The sequence below is a fragment of the Equus asinus genome, chromosome 9, assembly GCF_041296235.1.
Source record: "Equus asinus isolate D_3611 breed Donkey chromosome 9, EquAss-T2T_v2, whole genome shotgun sequence".
In the NCBI taxonomy this organism is placed as follows: Eukaryota; Metazoa; Chordata; class Mammalia; order Perissodactyla; family Equidae; genus Equus; species Equus asinus.
Window position 1 is genome coordinate 38,313,368 of NC_091798.1, and position 16,420 is coordinate 38,329,787.

General features: G+C 55.0%; 1 long non-coding RNA gene across 1 annotated transcript; it reads left to right on the plus strand.

Annotated features, from left to right (window-relative positions):
• The first annotated feature begins 1,105 nt into the window (after positions 1 to 1,105).
• Positions 1,106 to 15,883, plus strand: LOC139046283 (uncharacterized). Its single transcript, XR_011506129.1, has 3 exons — positions 1,106 to 1,282; positions 3,458 to 3,599; positions 15,748 to 15,883. It is a non-coding gene; the product is annotated as an uncharacterized lncRNA (long non-coding RNA).
• Positions 15,884 to 16,420: the final 537 nt, after the last annotated feature.

The window sequence follows — 16,420 nt, forward strand, 5'->3', positions numbered from 1 at the left end:
CAGATTGCTGGCTTCCACCCCCAGAGTCTCCCATTCAAGAGGTCTGGGGTGGGATCTGAGAGTCTGCGTGTCTAACAAATTCCCAGGTGGTGCTGATGCTACTGGTCTAAGGACCAGACTTTGAGAACCATGGCTGTAATTGATTAGTGCTGTCTGCTATGGGTATGAGAACGGAGAATTGTGACAAGTATGGCGTGTATTGGCCATCCCTCTTCTAGGATGACTTCCAAATCCTTTTCTCATAAATCGCAAATCTTTATTTCATAGGCAGCCAGAGTAATCTTTTCAAAATGCAAATCTGATCATATGACTTAAAACCCTTTGAGGACCCCAGATAAAGAGAAAATGACATAAGGTGGTGTATAAGGTTCTACACAGTGTAGCCACTGTCCACTTCTCCAGCCTCATCTCACATCACATGGCCATCTATGTGTCCCTTCAGTCCCTCTCTTTGGCCACAGGACATTTGCATGTGCTATTTCTACTGTCTGGAATGCTCCTGGCCTAATAACCTCCAACTTGTTCCTCAGATCTCAGGTCGGTCATTGTTTCTTCAGGGAAGCTGTCCCTGACCTCGCTGACCTGGTCAAATTTGCCATCATGTGTTCTTAAAGCCTGGAGAGCCTCTTCTTTGAAGTTCTTAGCACAGTTGCAGCTACATGTGAGCGATTATTTGATTAACCCCTGTCTAGCCCACCAGACAGGAGCTCCAGGAAGGCAGGGACCACACATTCTTTTCATTTATCATTGATCCCTGGAGTCCAGTACAGTGCCTGTTACGTTGGAGGGGCTCAGTCCATATTTTCAGAAAGAGAGCAAGAGGAAAAGATGTTCTGAATTTCCACTGGGCTTCTGTTTAAGGTTTTGCTGGAGGAGGAAGGGAGACGTGGTCAACCAGGAAGCAACAAATGAGTACTGAGCACTGGGCTGAGAGATATGTAGGCCTCAGGGCCACAAGTTACCTCTGCCTGGGACGACTATAAGCTCTGAGGTGGCCAGTGAGAAGGCGGAAAGGAAGCCTGGACTTACTGAACTCCCTCTGAGGGCTGGTCGTTTGCTTTCACATCAACTACCTCATTTCATTCTCAGACTAGATCAGCGTTATTATTCCCCTTTTCCAGATGAAGAAACAGGCTCCAAAAGGCCAGATGAGCTGTGTGTGAGGCCTTGGATGAATGCCCTTCTTTCTGCGAATGTCACAAGAGTCCAAGGGGGCCACCAGGGAGAGCACAACGTGAGGGAGCTGAGAGGATGGACGTGATGTTTTGTTCAGGCGATGCAGGTGCGTTCATTCCCCCATCCTTCAGACCGCATTCCTGGAGGCGCCAGTTGTTTAGCGGTGAGAAGACAAGGTCCCTGCCCTCACGGAGTTTCCGTTCTAGTTTTAGGAGATAGAGAACAAGTAAACATGTGAACTAGGTATTGGCAGATGGTTGTAAATTCTGTGAAGGAAATAAATCAGGGTAGTGAGCCGGTGTGTGCATATGGTGGGATATTTCAAATGGAGTGTTCAAGGAAGGCCTTTTGGAGGAAGTGACATTTGAACCGAGGCCTAAATTAGGAGAAGACCCCAACCAGGGCCATCTGCTCCAGTGGGGACACAAGCATAGGACCTAGAACCTGTAATACTTGTAGCGGCCCATGAAAATGTTCCCATTTCTTTTAAAATTGGAAGAAAACAATGAACTTTTAGGTTGAAGATGATATGTTAACATATAATATTAACATATTCATGCTTAGACCAACGCAGTCATAAAATATAATTTGAGTTTTTACGGAAGAAGGAACCCACAAAAGCAGAAGTGCGTAGGGCCCGTGAAAATCATAATGTGGCCCTGGCTCCAACCGTGGGAAAAGCCACAGCAGAGCACCCTAGGCAGGGGGAACAGCAGGTGCAAAGGTTCTGAGGTGGGAACGAGCTGGGCATATTTGGGGAGCAGAAAGGAGGTGGAGGTGGGTGGACTGAGGAGAGTGATGAAGGATAAGGTTGCAGGGTCAGATCATGCAGGTCTGCACACGGACAGATGTAGGCCAAGGTGAGGAGGTGAGCTGATGACCGATGGGCCACCAGTGACTGCTCTTGGGAGCAGGGGGTGGTGGGCTGCTTCTCAGAGTCCGAGTGGCTGGCGTCGGACCTGGACCCACGCATCCCCCTTAAGGGAGGGCCTGGATGAAGACTGCCTGCTGCATCCTTGCAACCAAGATGCAGGCGCAGGCAGAGTTTGCCTCCTGACCACTCGCAGTCCCTAAAAAGATTTCCAGGAACCCCCTACCCAAGAGAAAAAGTGGGCTGCGCCTCTGAGACTAGCGAGGAACAGGTGTTGCTTGGCAAGCTTCTCCCGTGACTGGAACCTGTTTCTGAGTTGGGGGGGTTGAGCCCCTCTGTCTTGGCCTCATTTCTGGGGCTCACGCAGCCCCTCCCCAGGGCAGCCAGACTTGGGCGGGGGGTGGGGCTTCAGCAAGCGAGATACAGCGCGGTGCTATTTAAAGCTGCCGGCAGCTCGCCCCTTCTGTTCACGGCTCTGCCGGGTGGGGGCTGCCGTCGTCACGCACCCACCGGCGCCACAGGAACACAGCAGCCCAGCGCACCCACACAGAGACGTGGCGGGCGGGTCGTCATGCACCTCCACAGCCTGGGAGGGGGTCCTGCTGCTTGTAGGGCAGGGCTGATAAGGCAGGAGTGGACCCTGGACAGCCCCTCACTCCGCTTCACGTTCCCCCCCACAGCCCGGGAAAGTAGCCTAAATTTAGGTCACCCCCCCAGTGGCTACAAATGGAACCAATTAACGGCTTCTGAGGGTGTTGGTGGAGGCAGGGGATCTTCAGGCCCGTGTGGTACTGGAAGTGCTGCCTGTCCTCTGGAAGGCTGTCCCAGGCCTCGGGGGAGGAGCCGTGAGCACCAAGCCCCTCCCACAGCTCCAATCCCCAGTGAGTGGGACTCCCTGGAACCTTCATGATCCATCCTCCCCTCCATCACTCACACCTCCCAGGGTCCCACCGCAGGGAGCTGTCTGTGAGGGCTGCGGGGGGCGGGGGGCGGGGGGCGGGGGGTGGGGGGGGGCGCTGCAGGGGTTCAAAGCACAAGCTGTGGAGGCAAATGTCCCTGGTATGAATCCAAGCAGGTGACTTAACCTCTCTGAGCCTCCATTTCTTCCTGTGGGAAGTGAGGATAAAAATACTGTCCACCTCATAGTTGTGAAGATTTTATTTGAATTAAAAATGTACAGAGCTTCGCACAGCCGAGTAAGCTCCCAGTGAGTGACAGCTTTTGCCAACATTACTATGGTTATCTTGACATATTTTGAAATTGGTCTCCTCTCCCCAAAACTGGAGGCCATAACAGCCTCCTCCAGGCCCCTGTGGATGCAAACATGGGCGGAAGGTCCCGGGGAGGGGAAGCAGGAGGTGAATTTGGCCTTGGTTGACTGTATGTGCTGTCTGGCTTGGACACACACAGGCCCTGGGCACATACTGGGATTCCAGCAGTGCCAACTAGAACATCCTGGAGACTCCGTCCCTGTTCTGATCCTCCCCAGAAGAATACCCAGTTCACGGAGCCTGGATCCCGGCCTTAGGAGCTATCCAGGGCTCCTTCTCAGGTGAGAACTGCTGGTTCCACCAGACCAGAACGAGTGGGAACTGGGGCTCTTCCTTCTGGACTAGACAGACAGACAGATCTCTGCAGGGTCAACTCTGCTGTGCAGTCTGTCACCTGCAGGGCCGGCCCGCAGTGGTCTGTAGGGCAGTGTTCTCATGGGAAGGGCTGTTAGCAACTCAAACTGCAAGGGGAGAGGTGAGGGCTGGAAGCAGCAAAGTGAGTGACGGGAGCAGAAAGGCCTGGCATGAGGTACAGGTGAGGGGCAAGGCCCGAGGAGCCCCATCCTGGCCTTTCACCACATCCTGCCTTTTTACTTCATGTGCTGCCTCCTTCTGACCCATCCCATGCCACCCTCACCCACAGTCACCATTCCTTGAATCCCCACCTAATCTCTCCACTGCAGGGCCCCTTCACCCCACCCAGGGGCCCCTTCATCACACCCGGTGTCCCCTCTCCTATCCCAGCCCTTCCCTGAGGCTCCTTCACTGTCGCCCCATCCAGTCCACTTCGTTGCATCCAATGGTACTACGACCCCCACCCCACTCCTCTGTCATCTCACCCAGGGTCCCTCCAGGCAGCCCCAGTCCTCTGCCAAAGTCCCAGGACTCTGTCTCCAGCCGAGCTCCCTTTTCTGGGTCCCCCTCACCCCCTTCTGTCATCATGTTCCTCAGTCAGCCGCCTGGGAGCTGAATCAGAGCCATAGAGCTAACATTTTGCACACACGTCTCTCCAGATGACAGGCAAGATGGGCCTTCTGCCCTCAGCCCACACACACCCGTGCTCAGGAAGCACAGAGAGCCAGGGCTGCACCCCACATCGGGTGGGGAAGAGGGATGGGAGGGCCCTTGCCCTCTGGGTAACTGACCTGGCCCTGGCCCCTCGGGCCTTTGCTCAAAGCTGGGACTCACCTTTTAGGGAGCAGAAAAAATACCATGCGAGATGGAGAAAGACAGGGATCAGTAGACAGAGGAAGCATGAGAGGAGGGAGGGGATGGGAAAAATAGGGAAGGAGAGGCAGGGTTAGAGACTGGACAGAGACAGGAACACAGAGAGACAGAAATAAGGAGAGAGAAAGGGAGAGGGGCTGAGGAGGGAGCACAAAGAAAAGGAAGCAGAGATGAACAAAAGGAAGGCAAGCCACTGTGGGGGGGGCGGGGGGAGGGAAGGAAAGGGACCCTGAGAGGGACAGGAGCTGTCATGGGAAGAAGCTGCCAGGAGCCTGAGCAAACCCTAAGGGGGGCCCTCAGAGATGTTCAAGGAAAACAGAACCCAGCCTTCTGCAGAAGGATCCAGGGCTGCACCCCGAGGGGGAGAGCAGAGGCTGTTCCCAGGGCCCCCAGGACCAGCGGGGAGCTGCTGGTAGGTAAGCCCCAAGAGACAGGACCTCGCCCCCCTGACCTGCAGGGCCTGGCCGGGCCTCCTCTGGGAAGGCTTGGGCTGATCCTACGGGAGGCCTCCTGCCCCAGCCCACCCAAGGCTCTTGTGCTGCTGGCCTCACTTCTGCCCAGTCACAATCACAATCACAATAGCCACCACTTATTTGAGCACCTACTATGTGCCAGGTGCTTATCTCCATGAGCTCTCCCAATCGTTTCACACAAAATGCTTGCAAGGCCAACATCATTGTTACCCCCATTTTGCAGACAAGGAAACTGAGACTCAGAAACATGAAGGGCCTTGTCTAGATCTAACTCCACGACACCATCTCTGAGCCTCTGCTTCTCCAGCAGTAGCGTGAAGTTCCATCTCTGCTCTAACATTCTGTGAGTCTGCAGTTTTCCCAGCACACACACGTGGGCGGATGCCAGGAGACACACACACACACACAGGTGTCCCCAGAGGGGACTTGGTCTCTGTCCTTCATCTGTCCCTTGGCTTCCCCACCCTCAGCCCCAGCATCGCCTGCTTCTCCTCCACAGTATCTCAGATCACCTCCTTCTAGCTCAGCAGCTAAGCATGAGGATGACGTCATTCCTTTTATTTAAAGAAAAGGGCTGAGCTGGGGCTTCAGGATGGGGGTTCACGTGGGAGCAGGAGCCAAGTGACTGGCCACCCTGCTCCTGGCCCAGCCTCTTTTGTCCCCCCAACTGCCATCTGCTGAGTTGCTTCATGACCCCTGCCCCATCCCCTGAGAAGCCTCCGTGAGAGGGCCCTGCTCAGCGTGGGAGCAGTGTGGAAGAGGCCAGTGGGGGAAGGAAAGAAGGTACTAGATGTCTGCGAGGATAGTGTATTTGTTAAGGGCTCTTTGGAGTCAAGGAACATGCTGTTAAAACCGTGCTGCAGGGGAAACTGAGGCTGCAGGACATTAGGTAAGTCATCCAAGGTGGATATCTATGTATGGCATCTGGGAGATGGGTAGTGGGGTGGAGGAGTGAGCAGAGAACTTACTCTGAGTTGCTAGGTCTAAGTTCTTCCTCTTTCATCCTCTAATGGTCGACTCTAATTGCCTGTTTCGCTCTGGAACACCTGAGAGGGCGCATCAGCGAGGCAAGAGCCCCTGGCCCAGGACGGGGATCTGCTCGGCTTCCCCGGGCTCCTGATTCGCCCCCAGGGCCTGTCCTCCCAACCATGCAGGACCTCTTAGCAATATCTCTAACCCTTTCAGGCCTCAGCCTCACTCCTTGCTGGGAGGCCTCTTCTTTGAGAAGTGTGGTGCATTTATTACATCATTTAAATCTAGCAAATCACTGAGGTTGGTATGACTATTACCATCCCCATTTTACAGCCAAAGCCACTGAGGCTTAGAAAGGGTGAGCAGCCCGCCCAAGTCACACAGCTGGTAAGTGGCAGAACCAGGGCGCAAGTCCAGGTTTGTCACGTTCCGAAGCCACTGTTGTCTGCTTCTCACTATTCTGCAGGACCCTCCCTCAGGGCCCTAAGACCCCACAGCTTTCCCTGCACCCCCCAACCCTCTAACAAGGCTGAGGAGCCTAAGAGGAGTCCACGAGTCCCTCTTCTCTGCAACCCTGTGCAGCAAGAGGCTCCAGCCCAGGTGATTGGGACCACCATCTGCTGTTCCCCCATCCGTTCCCAGCGTCCCTACCGAGCAGCTTCAGCAAGTCCCTGCCAGAAGCAGGCAGAGATGTTTGTTCTGTATTTTATTTAACCACTAATTGCTGCATTTAAAAGGCATCACAGTGCCACAGTTGTCCTCTCTTTCATGCCCTGATGCGTGTCTCTGCATGAAGAGACACTGGGGCAGAGGAATGAGTGAGAGAGGGGCCATGGTCTCCCCAATAACAGCTTTAAAAGCCTGACCCCAACGCTGAGTGCCAGCGGATGTCAGGTTGTCACCCTGAGAAGCGAGAGGGGGCAGGCAGGGGCTGGGGACTCTGCAGAAAGGAGGAGAGAGGTCAGGGCCCTGGCGAGGGCCAGGAAGGAGTGGGAGGGGGCACCCCACGTCCCTACTCACCCCTGGGATGAGGGCCAGCTGATGGAGCCCTACCCAGAATGCCTCCGGTCCAGCTCAATTCTTGAGGCTGGAGGACTCCGCAGTAAAGCAGCCGCCTGGGAGAGGACCCAGCTCAGGCCTCAGGCACGTCTGCTGTGATCAGGAAGGGGGAGGCGACATGCAGGCCTTGCCTTTGCCCAAGAGCAAGAGATGGAAGTTGAAGGAGATGAGGTAAGGGTGGGAGGTGGAGCTAGGTGGATGAGACAGGTGGCTGATGGCAGGTAACTTCTGAGAGAGCCCCGGTTGTCCCACTTTGGGTTTCCTACCTGCTCAGAATGTGCGCACCCTGGCAGGCGAAGAGAAAACTTGTTTCCCACCGTTTTCCAATCACTTCCAGGTCTAATTCTGAGCCAAATATCATCTCACTCTGACCCCAACCCTCACACCAACAGCAAACTACCCTTCAGCCCTAAGGACCCTCACCTCATCTCCAACCCTCATCCCAACTACAACTTCATCCCCAATCCAGTCCCTGATACCCAAATCCACCCCAAATTCTCACCCTAGTAGCAATAATAATCCTAATCCCATTTCCAGCTCCAACCTCAACCTATCTCTAATCTCACCCTGCCCCTGGCTCTTCCCTGCTCCCACCCCCATCCTCACTCCAGTATCCATCTCAGGTGGAGATCCACCCCACTTCCTTTCTAGTCCCTGTTGTTCAGCTGACCCAGCCCTTTCTCCAACCCATGTTGACCTAACCGTAACTGGTGCCAGTCCCACACCCTGGCACTCCACCTGGCCCCTGGCTTGGTCCCATGGCACCCGGACAAAGCTGAATGTGGGTTAGAGAGCTCCCACCCTGAGCAAGCCACCAAGCCATGGGAACTGTGGGGTGCTGCCTCCCATTTCTCAGAGCGCTTGAGGTCCCAGCTCTGAGTGTAGGAGTCTGGGCCCCTCCTGCACCTGACCCGATGACACCAGGACATGGGCAGGGCTGTGACAGAAGCTATGCTTCTCCTGAGGAATGGCGAGAAATTAGTACTCTGCGGAGCAGCCCTGCCACTGCCACTCCTCGCACCTCGCTGGGTCATTTCTACACAGCCACGGGCTGAGCCGAATGGGCAGCCTGCTTCCGGGCCGGTGGATAATCAGGGAGAAGAGCCCCCGGGGTCTCCCACAGACGGAGGGGCTCTGTGCTCTGCGCTATGCTAGAAGGATGACATTTACATCCGTCAGGAGAGAAGGGCACTCAAAAGCTTGGAATCCTGCAGCCGCCGGGAGAGAACGAGCCAGTCAGAGCGCTCTGCTGAGCCCTAGGAAGCAGGAAACTTCCTCTCCGGGGATGGGCATAGAAGTCATCCCCGTGAGTGGCTTGAGTGCCAGGGAGCCACCGTGTGAGCTCAGCAAATGCCGAGTGATTAAGCCTCCAATGTGCAAAGCCTTCCAAGCAGCCCCCCAAGGACAGCTCTGTGTACCCGTGCCCTGTTCCCGGGGCCCACCACCCTCCACCCGCGAGCCACCCGGTGACGAATGCCAGCCGTCGCCACCGCATGGGCTGGCACCCCACCCAGCCCTCTGTCATCACTCGCCCCTCTTCCTGGGGTCTGTCTGTCTGTCTGCTCAGATGGGAGCTGGCTGGCCGGGCCGGCTGCCAACTCAGCATTTCCTGCCGGGTCCAGTGCACGGTGGTTGCTCACCAAACACGAACTGAACGTTTGGTCTGAACTTTCTCCAGCTTCGTTTCCCGGCAACTTCCACTTCCTGGGAGGTGGGATGCTGACTTCTGCTACATCCTGCAGGGGAGGCAAGATGGCCTAGTGGTTAAGAGCTCCTGCTTTAGGATCAAACAGACGAGCCTGGGCACTAACCGCACTGCCAGCCCCACCATTTGCTAGCTGTGTGACCTTGAGCAAGGTGTCCTCACTACTCTGAACCTCGGTTTTCTAAAATGAATATAATTATGGGACCGGTCTCACAGAGTTGCTTTCAGAATTCAATGAGGTAGCCCATGTAAATATGTGTGTGTATAAAGTGTTGAGCACAGTGGCTGACACACAGTAGGACCTCAGTAAACACTAGCTATGCTAATGATATGGCTTCAGACACTGGTGGCCTAACTTCAAGACAGGGTCCCAAGAAAGGAAGCCTCAAACTTGACATGTTTACAGTTTGTCTGAAGCACCCACTCCCCTTTCTCTTCCTCCCACCAGCCATTCTCCTTTCTTCCTCCCCCAGCCTGGGCCAGGGAATCCGATTATTCATTCATTCATTCACCCATTCACATCTTCATCTAACAAATATTTATAGACTGACTGCTCGGGGTCAGGCCCTGGTTGTGGGCTGGGTCAGAGAGAACATGCAGGTTTAGGGCTTCGAGAGTGTCCAGAGTGGAAGTGGAGCCGCTGGCGACAACGTATCACACAGGCTGGAGTCTGCGCTCCGACCTCAGAGCTCGTCCTTAGAGGATGGGACTTCGCTGTCACTTCCCCTCTCTCTGCACACAGCCTCTGTCTCAACAAGGAGGCCTGACCTGAGCCCCAGCCTGGTGGTGTTGGGGGTGGGGGAGGTAGGGTGAGACCCCGGAGAAGAGTTCACGCTCCGGGAGCCTGGGAGGGGCAGAAACCAGGAGGAGTATCTCCTTAGCTGGAGAGAATATCTACAAGAGCCAGCACGCCAAAGGCATTACCTCCATTTTCTTGCTCAATCTTCCTAACAACATTATGAGAAGATACCCTTATTAGTTCCATTTTACAAGTGAGGAAACTGAGGCACTGAAAGTTTCAGTAGCACACCCAAGATTTCTCATCTACAGAATGTGGCTCTTGTGTCAGTCCCCAGAGCCTGTGTTCATAACCACCAGGCCACCCTGGACGTGGGACAGTGCTGGGGGAGAGGACCAAGGACGGGAAGGCAGGAAAGGGAATGGAGCTTCTTGGCGGTGACCCCTTGGCCTCTCCACCAGCCAGTCTTCCAGACACAGACCCCGGGAGCAAGCGCCTGCCAGTCCCCTGAAGAGACAAAGCCCCCCATTCAGGGCTCTGATGATCTCCGCTCCCAGCTGCTCAGCTCCTTGCAAAGCATTTTCCCTTAATAGCCTTCCATTCAGCAGGACGGCTGCAGCCCACATCTGCGGAAACCAGGCCATGGCAACTCCTCCTATCAGGCCCGCAAGGCTGCCCCGGCCATGGTCACCAGGTCCCAAGCTTCTCCCTCTCCTCCAAGTCAGGGACCTTTCAACCCCCTTCCACTCCATCTGCTGTTTCCAGGACTCTGCGTAGAGTCGGGGGACAGAGTTGAGGTTCTTTCCCTCAGGCCAGCCCGACCTTAACTTTTCTCTGCAAAATGTGTCTGAAAGTAGGAATGGAGAGCAGGAGGAAGAGAAGAGTTCCTGGGTTCTAAGCCCTCCTCTGCCTTCAACTTGCTGTGTGAGGTTGGGAAAGTCCTTTCACCTCTCTGGGCCTCCTGTTTCCTCAACTGTAGAATGAGAAGGTGGTCCAGATGTGGATTCAGACCGCCCAGGTTCGAATCCTGGATCCACCACTAACAAACTATGACCTCTGAACCTCAGTTTCCTCCTCTGTATAAATGGGTTGGCCTGCCTCAACAGCAATTGAGAGGATTAAAAGAGATAATCCACGTGAAGCACTTAGCATAGTGACTGGCCCATAGTAAACAATTCATAAATGTTAGCTGTAATTATTATTATTACCATAATAGACATTTTTCAAACTTTTTAGCTGTAGCATTTTTTTCTTTTCGAGTACAATTTTTAAGCAGACCCTGTGATATTATATATAAAAGGTAAAGCGGGGGCCGGCCTGGTGGCGCAGCAGTTAAGTGCGCTCATTCCGCTTCAGTTGCCCGGGGTTCTCCAGTTCAGATCCTGGGTGCGGACATGGCACTGCTTGGCAAGCCATGCTGTGGCAGCCATCCCACGTATAAAGTAGAGGAAGATGGGCACGGATGTTAGCTCAGGGCCAGTCTTCCTCAGCAAAAAGAGGAGGATTGGCAGCAGTTACCTCAAGGTTAATCTTCCTCAAAAAAAATGAATAAATTAATTAATTAAATAAAAGGTAAAGGGGAGTGGCTTGTCCACCCCTTCTTCTAGCTCTTCCCTGCTCTGACTCACAGTGGCCTCTGGTTTTGACCAGTAAATCCCAGACAGATTATCAGATCCTTCTGGGAGTGTTTTAAAGCCAGTTTCCCTGGCCCCACCCCTGAGCTTCTCGGTCAGGACATCTGGGGTGAGCCCAGGCAGCAGAGCTTGGAGAATTGTCCCAGGTTGTTCTAATGATTTCACAGCTTCAGGCTCCACTGAGGTCCTTTCTGGCCCTTAGGTGACATCAAGCCTTGAGTACAAGGCTCTCCTTCCCCACACCACTTGTCCCCACACCCTCACTGAGCTCCCAGCCTGTCCCCCCCTACCCCCTTCCCCCGGGCCTTCATCAGGGTTCCCTTCTGCGAGTTTTTCTCTTGGAGACTTGACCAAAAGGGGACAGAGGGGAAGAGCTCCTTTGCCCGCCGCCAGGCCCAGCCCTCAGTCACCATGTTCCTGCCCCTCATTTCAGGCCTACCTCTTTTGCTAATAATGTCTCAATAGTTATTGAGGGCTTAGCAGGTGCCAGGCACTGTGCTAAGCTCCTTACATTTATCATCCGGTTAAATCCTCACAAAGCCCTGTGAGGCAGGAATTATCATCATCCCCACCTGACAGATGAGAAAACCAAAGCACAGAGAGGTTAGGTGACGTGATCAAAGTTACACAGCTGAAAACAGCCAAGAGGAAACTCTTCCCTAGGTCTGCCTGACCCCGTAATTCATGCTCTCAACCCCTCTGCTGACGTCCCCCTCTCGGTGCCCCACTCCTCACCTTACTCTGTTAATCTCCACTCCCCGCCTCCCACATCCCCAGAGACCTGCTGAAGCTTCTCCCAGGAACGTGGCTCTGGCCACAGCTCTAACGGCAGGCAGGAAGCATCACAGCAGTGCTGGTTCCCCCGGGCACTTGAGAACGCCCTGGGGCCTGAGCTGGGGGGAGAGAGGCCAGGCGCACCCTTGGGAGATCATAGGTGCACTGGCACGTCCAACTGCTCTGCCAGTCCCTCCTAAGTGGACCGCCATCGGACCTTCCGTCCGCCACATGGCAGTCATCCCAGCATCCGGCTATCAGGTCAGTCTGCACTTACCAGCCTGGTCATCTGTCAGTCTTCCTTCTGACATCAGAGGCCACCAGATGGTCCTTACATGCTTCTTGGTTCATCAGTTGGTCAGTCCCTCTCTACAGACCAAGGGCCTTGATTTGTGAGCCTCCGGGGTGGAGATCCCTGACTCAGGGTCAGTGGGAACAGATCTAGCCACTGTCCCCACAGACCTTATAATCGGACACCCACAGAGCCAGCATTCACCCAGCAGCCCCCCAGGTCATGGTGCCGAACAAATCCCTCTTCCTACCCCCACCACCACCTCAGCTCCCCTGGGCCCAGTGCCCCCATGGTGAGGGACCTTTCCCTCTGTGACCTGTCTTGGTAATTTGGAAGGTGATTAACAGCAATCACGCTTGAGTTTGACATCCAGGCACGGCCGCTAAATTGAGGCTCACAAAGCCTCCTTGACATCCAATATGTTATATGCTTTTCCCCTTAATTAGGAGCTAAAGTGGATAAATATGAAGTCGCTATGGCAACAGCCTCCCGGGTTGGTGGAGGGATGCAGCTCAGTTTCTGTCGGCTGGCTGGCTGACATGTTGGCTGATGGACCAAATCGGCTCCTGGGGAGGGGTGGGATAGGGCCCCTCCCACCTTCCCGGGAACCTGCCTCCAAGCCCCCGTTCTGGTTATCCTCTCCATCACTCCTCATCGGACTTCACAGAGCCTTGAGGTGCCCTGCCTGGACCACAGACCTCAGTTGGTCTAACCCCTCATGGAGCAGGTGGGGAAACTGAGGAGGAAGCTTGCTGCCTGAGGAGTGAGAGGCAGACAGATATAACGGCCAGACCTCCTGCCTGACAGACGGGAGTCCATAGTGGTTCTTACGGATTTGGGGTCCTAGATCCCTTAGAGAAGCTGTGGAAAGCTATGGCTCCTCTCCTGGAGCACACCTTCAGGAGGGTCATGGCCCCCCGGAGCTTGTCTGTGCACCCACCCCACTGTCCCTCCAAAGTGTTCACGACCCACAGAAACGCTCACCAAGTGCATTGGGGTGGCGAGTCTTCACCTTTCATCTCTGCCTTCCCCTGTGACAGTCCTGTCTGAGATGCCCCTCAACCTTCTCCCCGCACCCCGCCCCCACAAGGTGCCTCAGGCCATCCCTCCACAGGATTGAGGTGTGTGGGTGGGATGGTGGGGGTGGCGAGCCCTTGGGACTGCAGCTGGTGGCTGAAGGGAACGACTTCCAGCTCTGCAGGTGGGGATGGGTGACACATTTGCTTTTTGCTTAGGAGTCAGAGGCTTGGAGCTTTGGGGGGGACAGTAGAGGGGTGAACAAGGTCTGTCAGATCTGAGAGGAAATCTTTGCAGTGTGGGCCTGAGATCAGCCACACAGTGGGCTTTAGGCCCACGACTGGGTAGAATCTGCTTTTTAAATTTCATTAACTAACAGTTGAGCACTTGCTGGGGGCATTTTCTCACATTATCTCATTTAATCCTCAGCAAACCTACTGTGCAGGTACTAAGATTATCCCTACTTTATGGATGAGAAGACAGAGATTCAGAGTGGTTTAGCCACTTCCTCAATGTCACACAGCTAGTAGGGAGAGGAGTCAGGATTTGAACCTAGGTCTGCCTGACTACAGAGTCTAAGCTCTAACAACTGCCCTCCACTGCCACCTGAACTGCCTTTCCCTGACCCACAAAGTCCTTCTCCTGCTGGGGAGGTGGGGACACTGACAGACTCCTCCCTCTCTGCTCCCAGCTCTGCTGTTGGGGTGGGTGAAGGAGAGTCTATGGGCTCATGCCTCACGCAAGTCCCCCACTGAGGAGAGCCAGCCCCTTCTAGAGGTGGCCTTCTAAGAGAGGTCAAGATCTTTAACCTTGAAGGAGGAAGCAGGGGGCTCCACTCAAAGAGCCCACAAAAGGAAGCACCTCAGAGCTCCCTCAGTCCTATTTTCCGGAGATCAAACTGGGTCTTTCTCCTTTTCCACCCTCTTCTGTGCCAGAGACCTAGCGCAGAGCCGTGCGTTCAGGCAGGGAGAGGAGGCAGCGCTCCCTCCCTCCGCAGCCCCAGCCCGGAGAACGTCTCCTCCTCGCATCCATCGCCCAGCGCCTGTGCCGGCAGGTGGGAGGGAGCACTGTCCCGCCTCCCTGAGGAGCTGGAACTTGGGGCCCCTCCCGCGCCCCCGCACCACGTGCTGTGGGTGCTGGCAGAGGGAGCTGGGGCTGGTGGATTGGCCCCCCGAACTTCCTTTCTTTCCAGTACCGACTAAAAATAAAGACGGCAAGGACGCAGCTCGTTCTGTCAGACGGGGAGGTGGGGGCTGGGGGGGGGACGACGACGACAATGACTCCGCCCGTGCAGACATAGCTCCCCACTTCTCGGCATGTGAGACCAAGCCCCGTTTTCCTCACCCACACCCCCTGCCTCCCACAGCCTTCCTCTGCTTTAGTGGCGGGGACCCAGGATGAGGGGTTGGAGTAGGGGGGATTTGCTGCCTCCCCCAAAGTCTCAGTGAACATCGTCATTGGTCTCTGACTTTAGGGAGGGTCCGGGTCAGGGCTGCAGTCCAGAGGAGTAGAAGAGCCTACTTCAGGGGTTTCCCACACTTCCCTCAAGCCGTGTAAGGTGGGGGAAAGGGCTGTCAGGACTGGGGTCCCTCATACCTTTCAATATTGGAATAATGCCCAGAAGCCCAGGCAGCTAAGTGGAGCAGTCTCCGTGGTGGTGGTGGGGGAGGGGAGCATGTGCTCTGAGAATGGCCTGCATTTCTGCGGGAGGATGACTTTCAAACCTCAGGATCCCTCCTGCCTCTTGACCTTCCCGCAGGTCCCCTCCTCTGATGACTGAGAGAGACCATTGCCAACTTAGTCTCCTGTTTGGGTGCCCATTCCCGTAGGCAGCCCCACCCACCAGAGAGGCCCAGGGGGTGTCTACAGTAGGGGTGGAGGGAGGAGCCTGGCATGGTCTGCTGTTGCCCTCTGCCACCCGCCACTCCACCCCAGCTGCCCAGTCTGGAGCTCTGCTCAGGGAGAAACATACACACACACACACACACACACACACACACACACACACACCTGCCTCGACACAGCGTGAATTTATAAGCACTCACCAGGTCCTGAGGGCATGAAAAGATAGTGATGGGCTGGAGACCGGCACAAAAAAGATACCTTGCCCTGGTTCCTTGTCACCCAAGGAGACAGTTTTCTCCTGGGGATTGAGACGTCTTCTGATGCCCTACCCCCACCCCAATCCAATCTAGGTGCACAAAGATTCTAGCTCGCAGCTGGTACAGTCGCACGGGTGGGGGTTGGTGAGCAGCTCGAGAGAGGAAGCAGTTTGCTGTTGTAGCCCCAGTGCCTGGAACAGTGCCTGGCACACAGCAGGTGCTTAGAAATATCTGTTGAATGAATGAATGAAAGAATGAATAAATGAATGAACAGGATGCACTCATGACCCAAGGCAGGAAGGGAATCATTAAAGCCAACATTATGGTACTTTTGCAACAGGACTGGACTGACAAATGAGAGGGCCAAGGGCAGGCTAATAATTCGGTGCCTCTTCAAACCAACACTTTCAATATTTGTTCAATATTTATTTGAAGGAGAGGCCGTGCGGCGACTGAGCAGGAAGCCACCTCCAGCTGCAGCCCCAAACTTGCCAGTGCTGCTGAGCTACGTGGAAACCCTTTGGTTGCCCTCCTCCGAAAGGAGTTTAATAAACAATTGTTGTAGCCTGAGCTCCCTGCAGGGTTCTCACCTCTGTGCCCAGCAGCTTATGGAAGTCTTCCTGCCCCCACCCCCCAACCCCACCCCAGGCTTGTGTCTGGGAAATATTCTTTTCTCCGACTGTTAAGTGACCAGTGAAGCTTTAGCATCCCTTAGAGATGGTGCCCCAGGCAGCTGCCGGTGGGCTGCCTCCACTGGATCTCTTTTTCTGGGTGACTATGGAGGGGAACGGCATGGAGGGTGGTCCACCCAGTGCCCTCCTCAGCTCCTCACAGGTGCCGCCCCATACCTAGGAGGGAAGCTCAGGATGGGGAGGTGAGTGTGTGGAGGGGTCAAACCCCATTTTTCTAGCTCTGAGCAGGAGAGAGGGGAGTGACCGGCAGCCAGAAGGGACTCCCACTCCCTCCCAGGGAGGTCCAGGGGCAGACCGCTGCTCTTCCTGGCCTCATTCTGCAGAGTGGTGTCCTGAGCCCCGCCAGCCAGCCGGCGAGTGCAAGTGAGCCCGGGGTGGATGGCGTTAGAGCCGCTGAAGTAATGCTGTCTGACTTT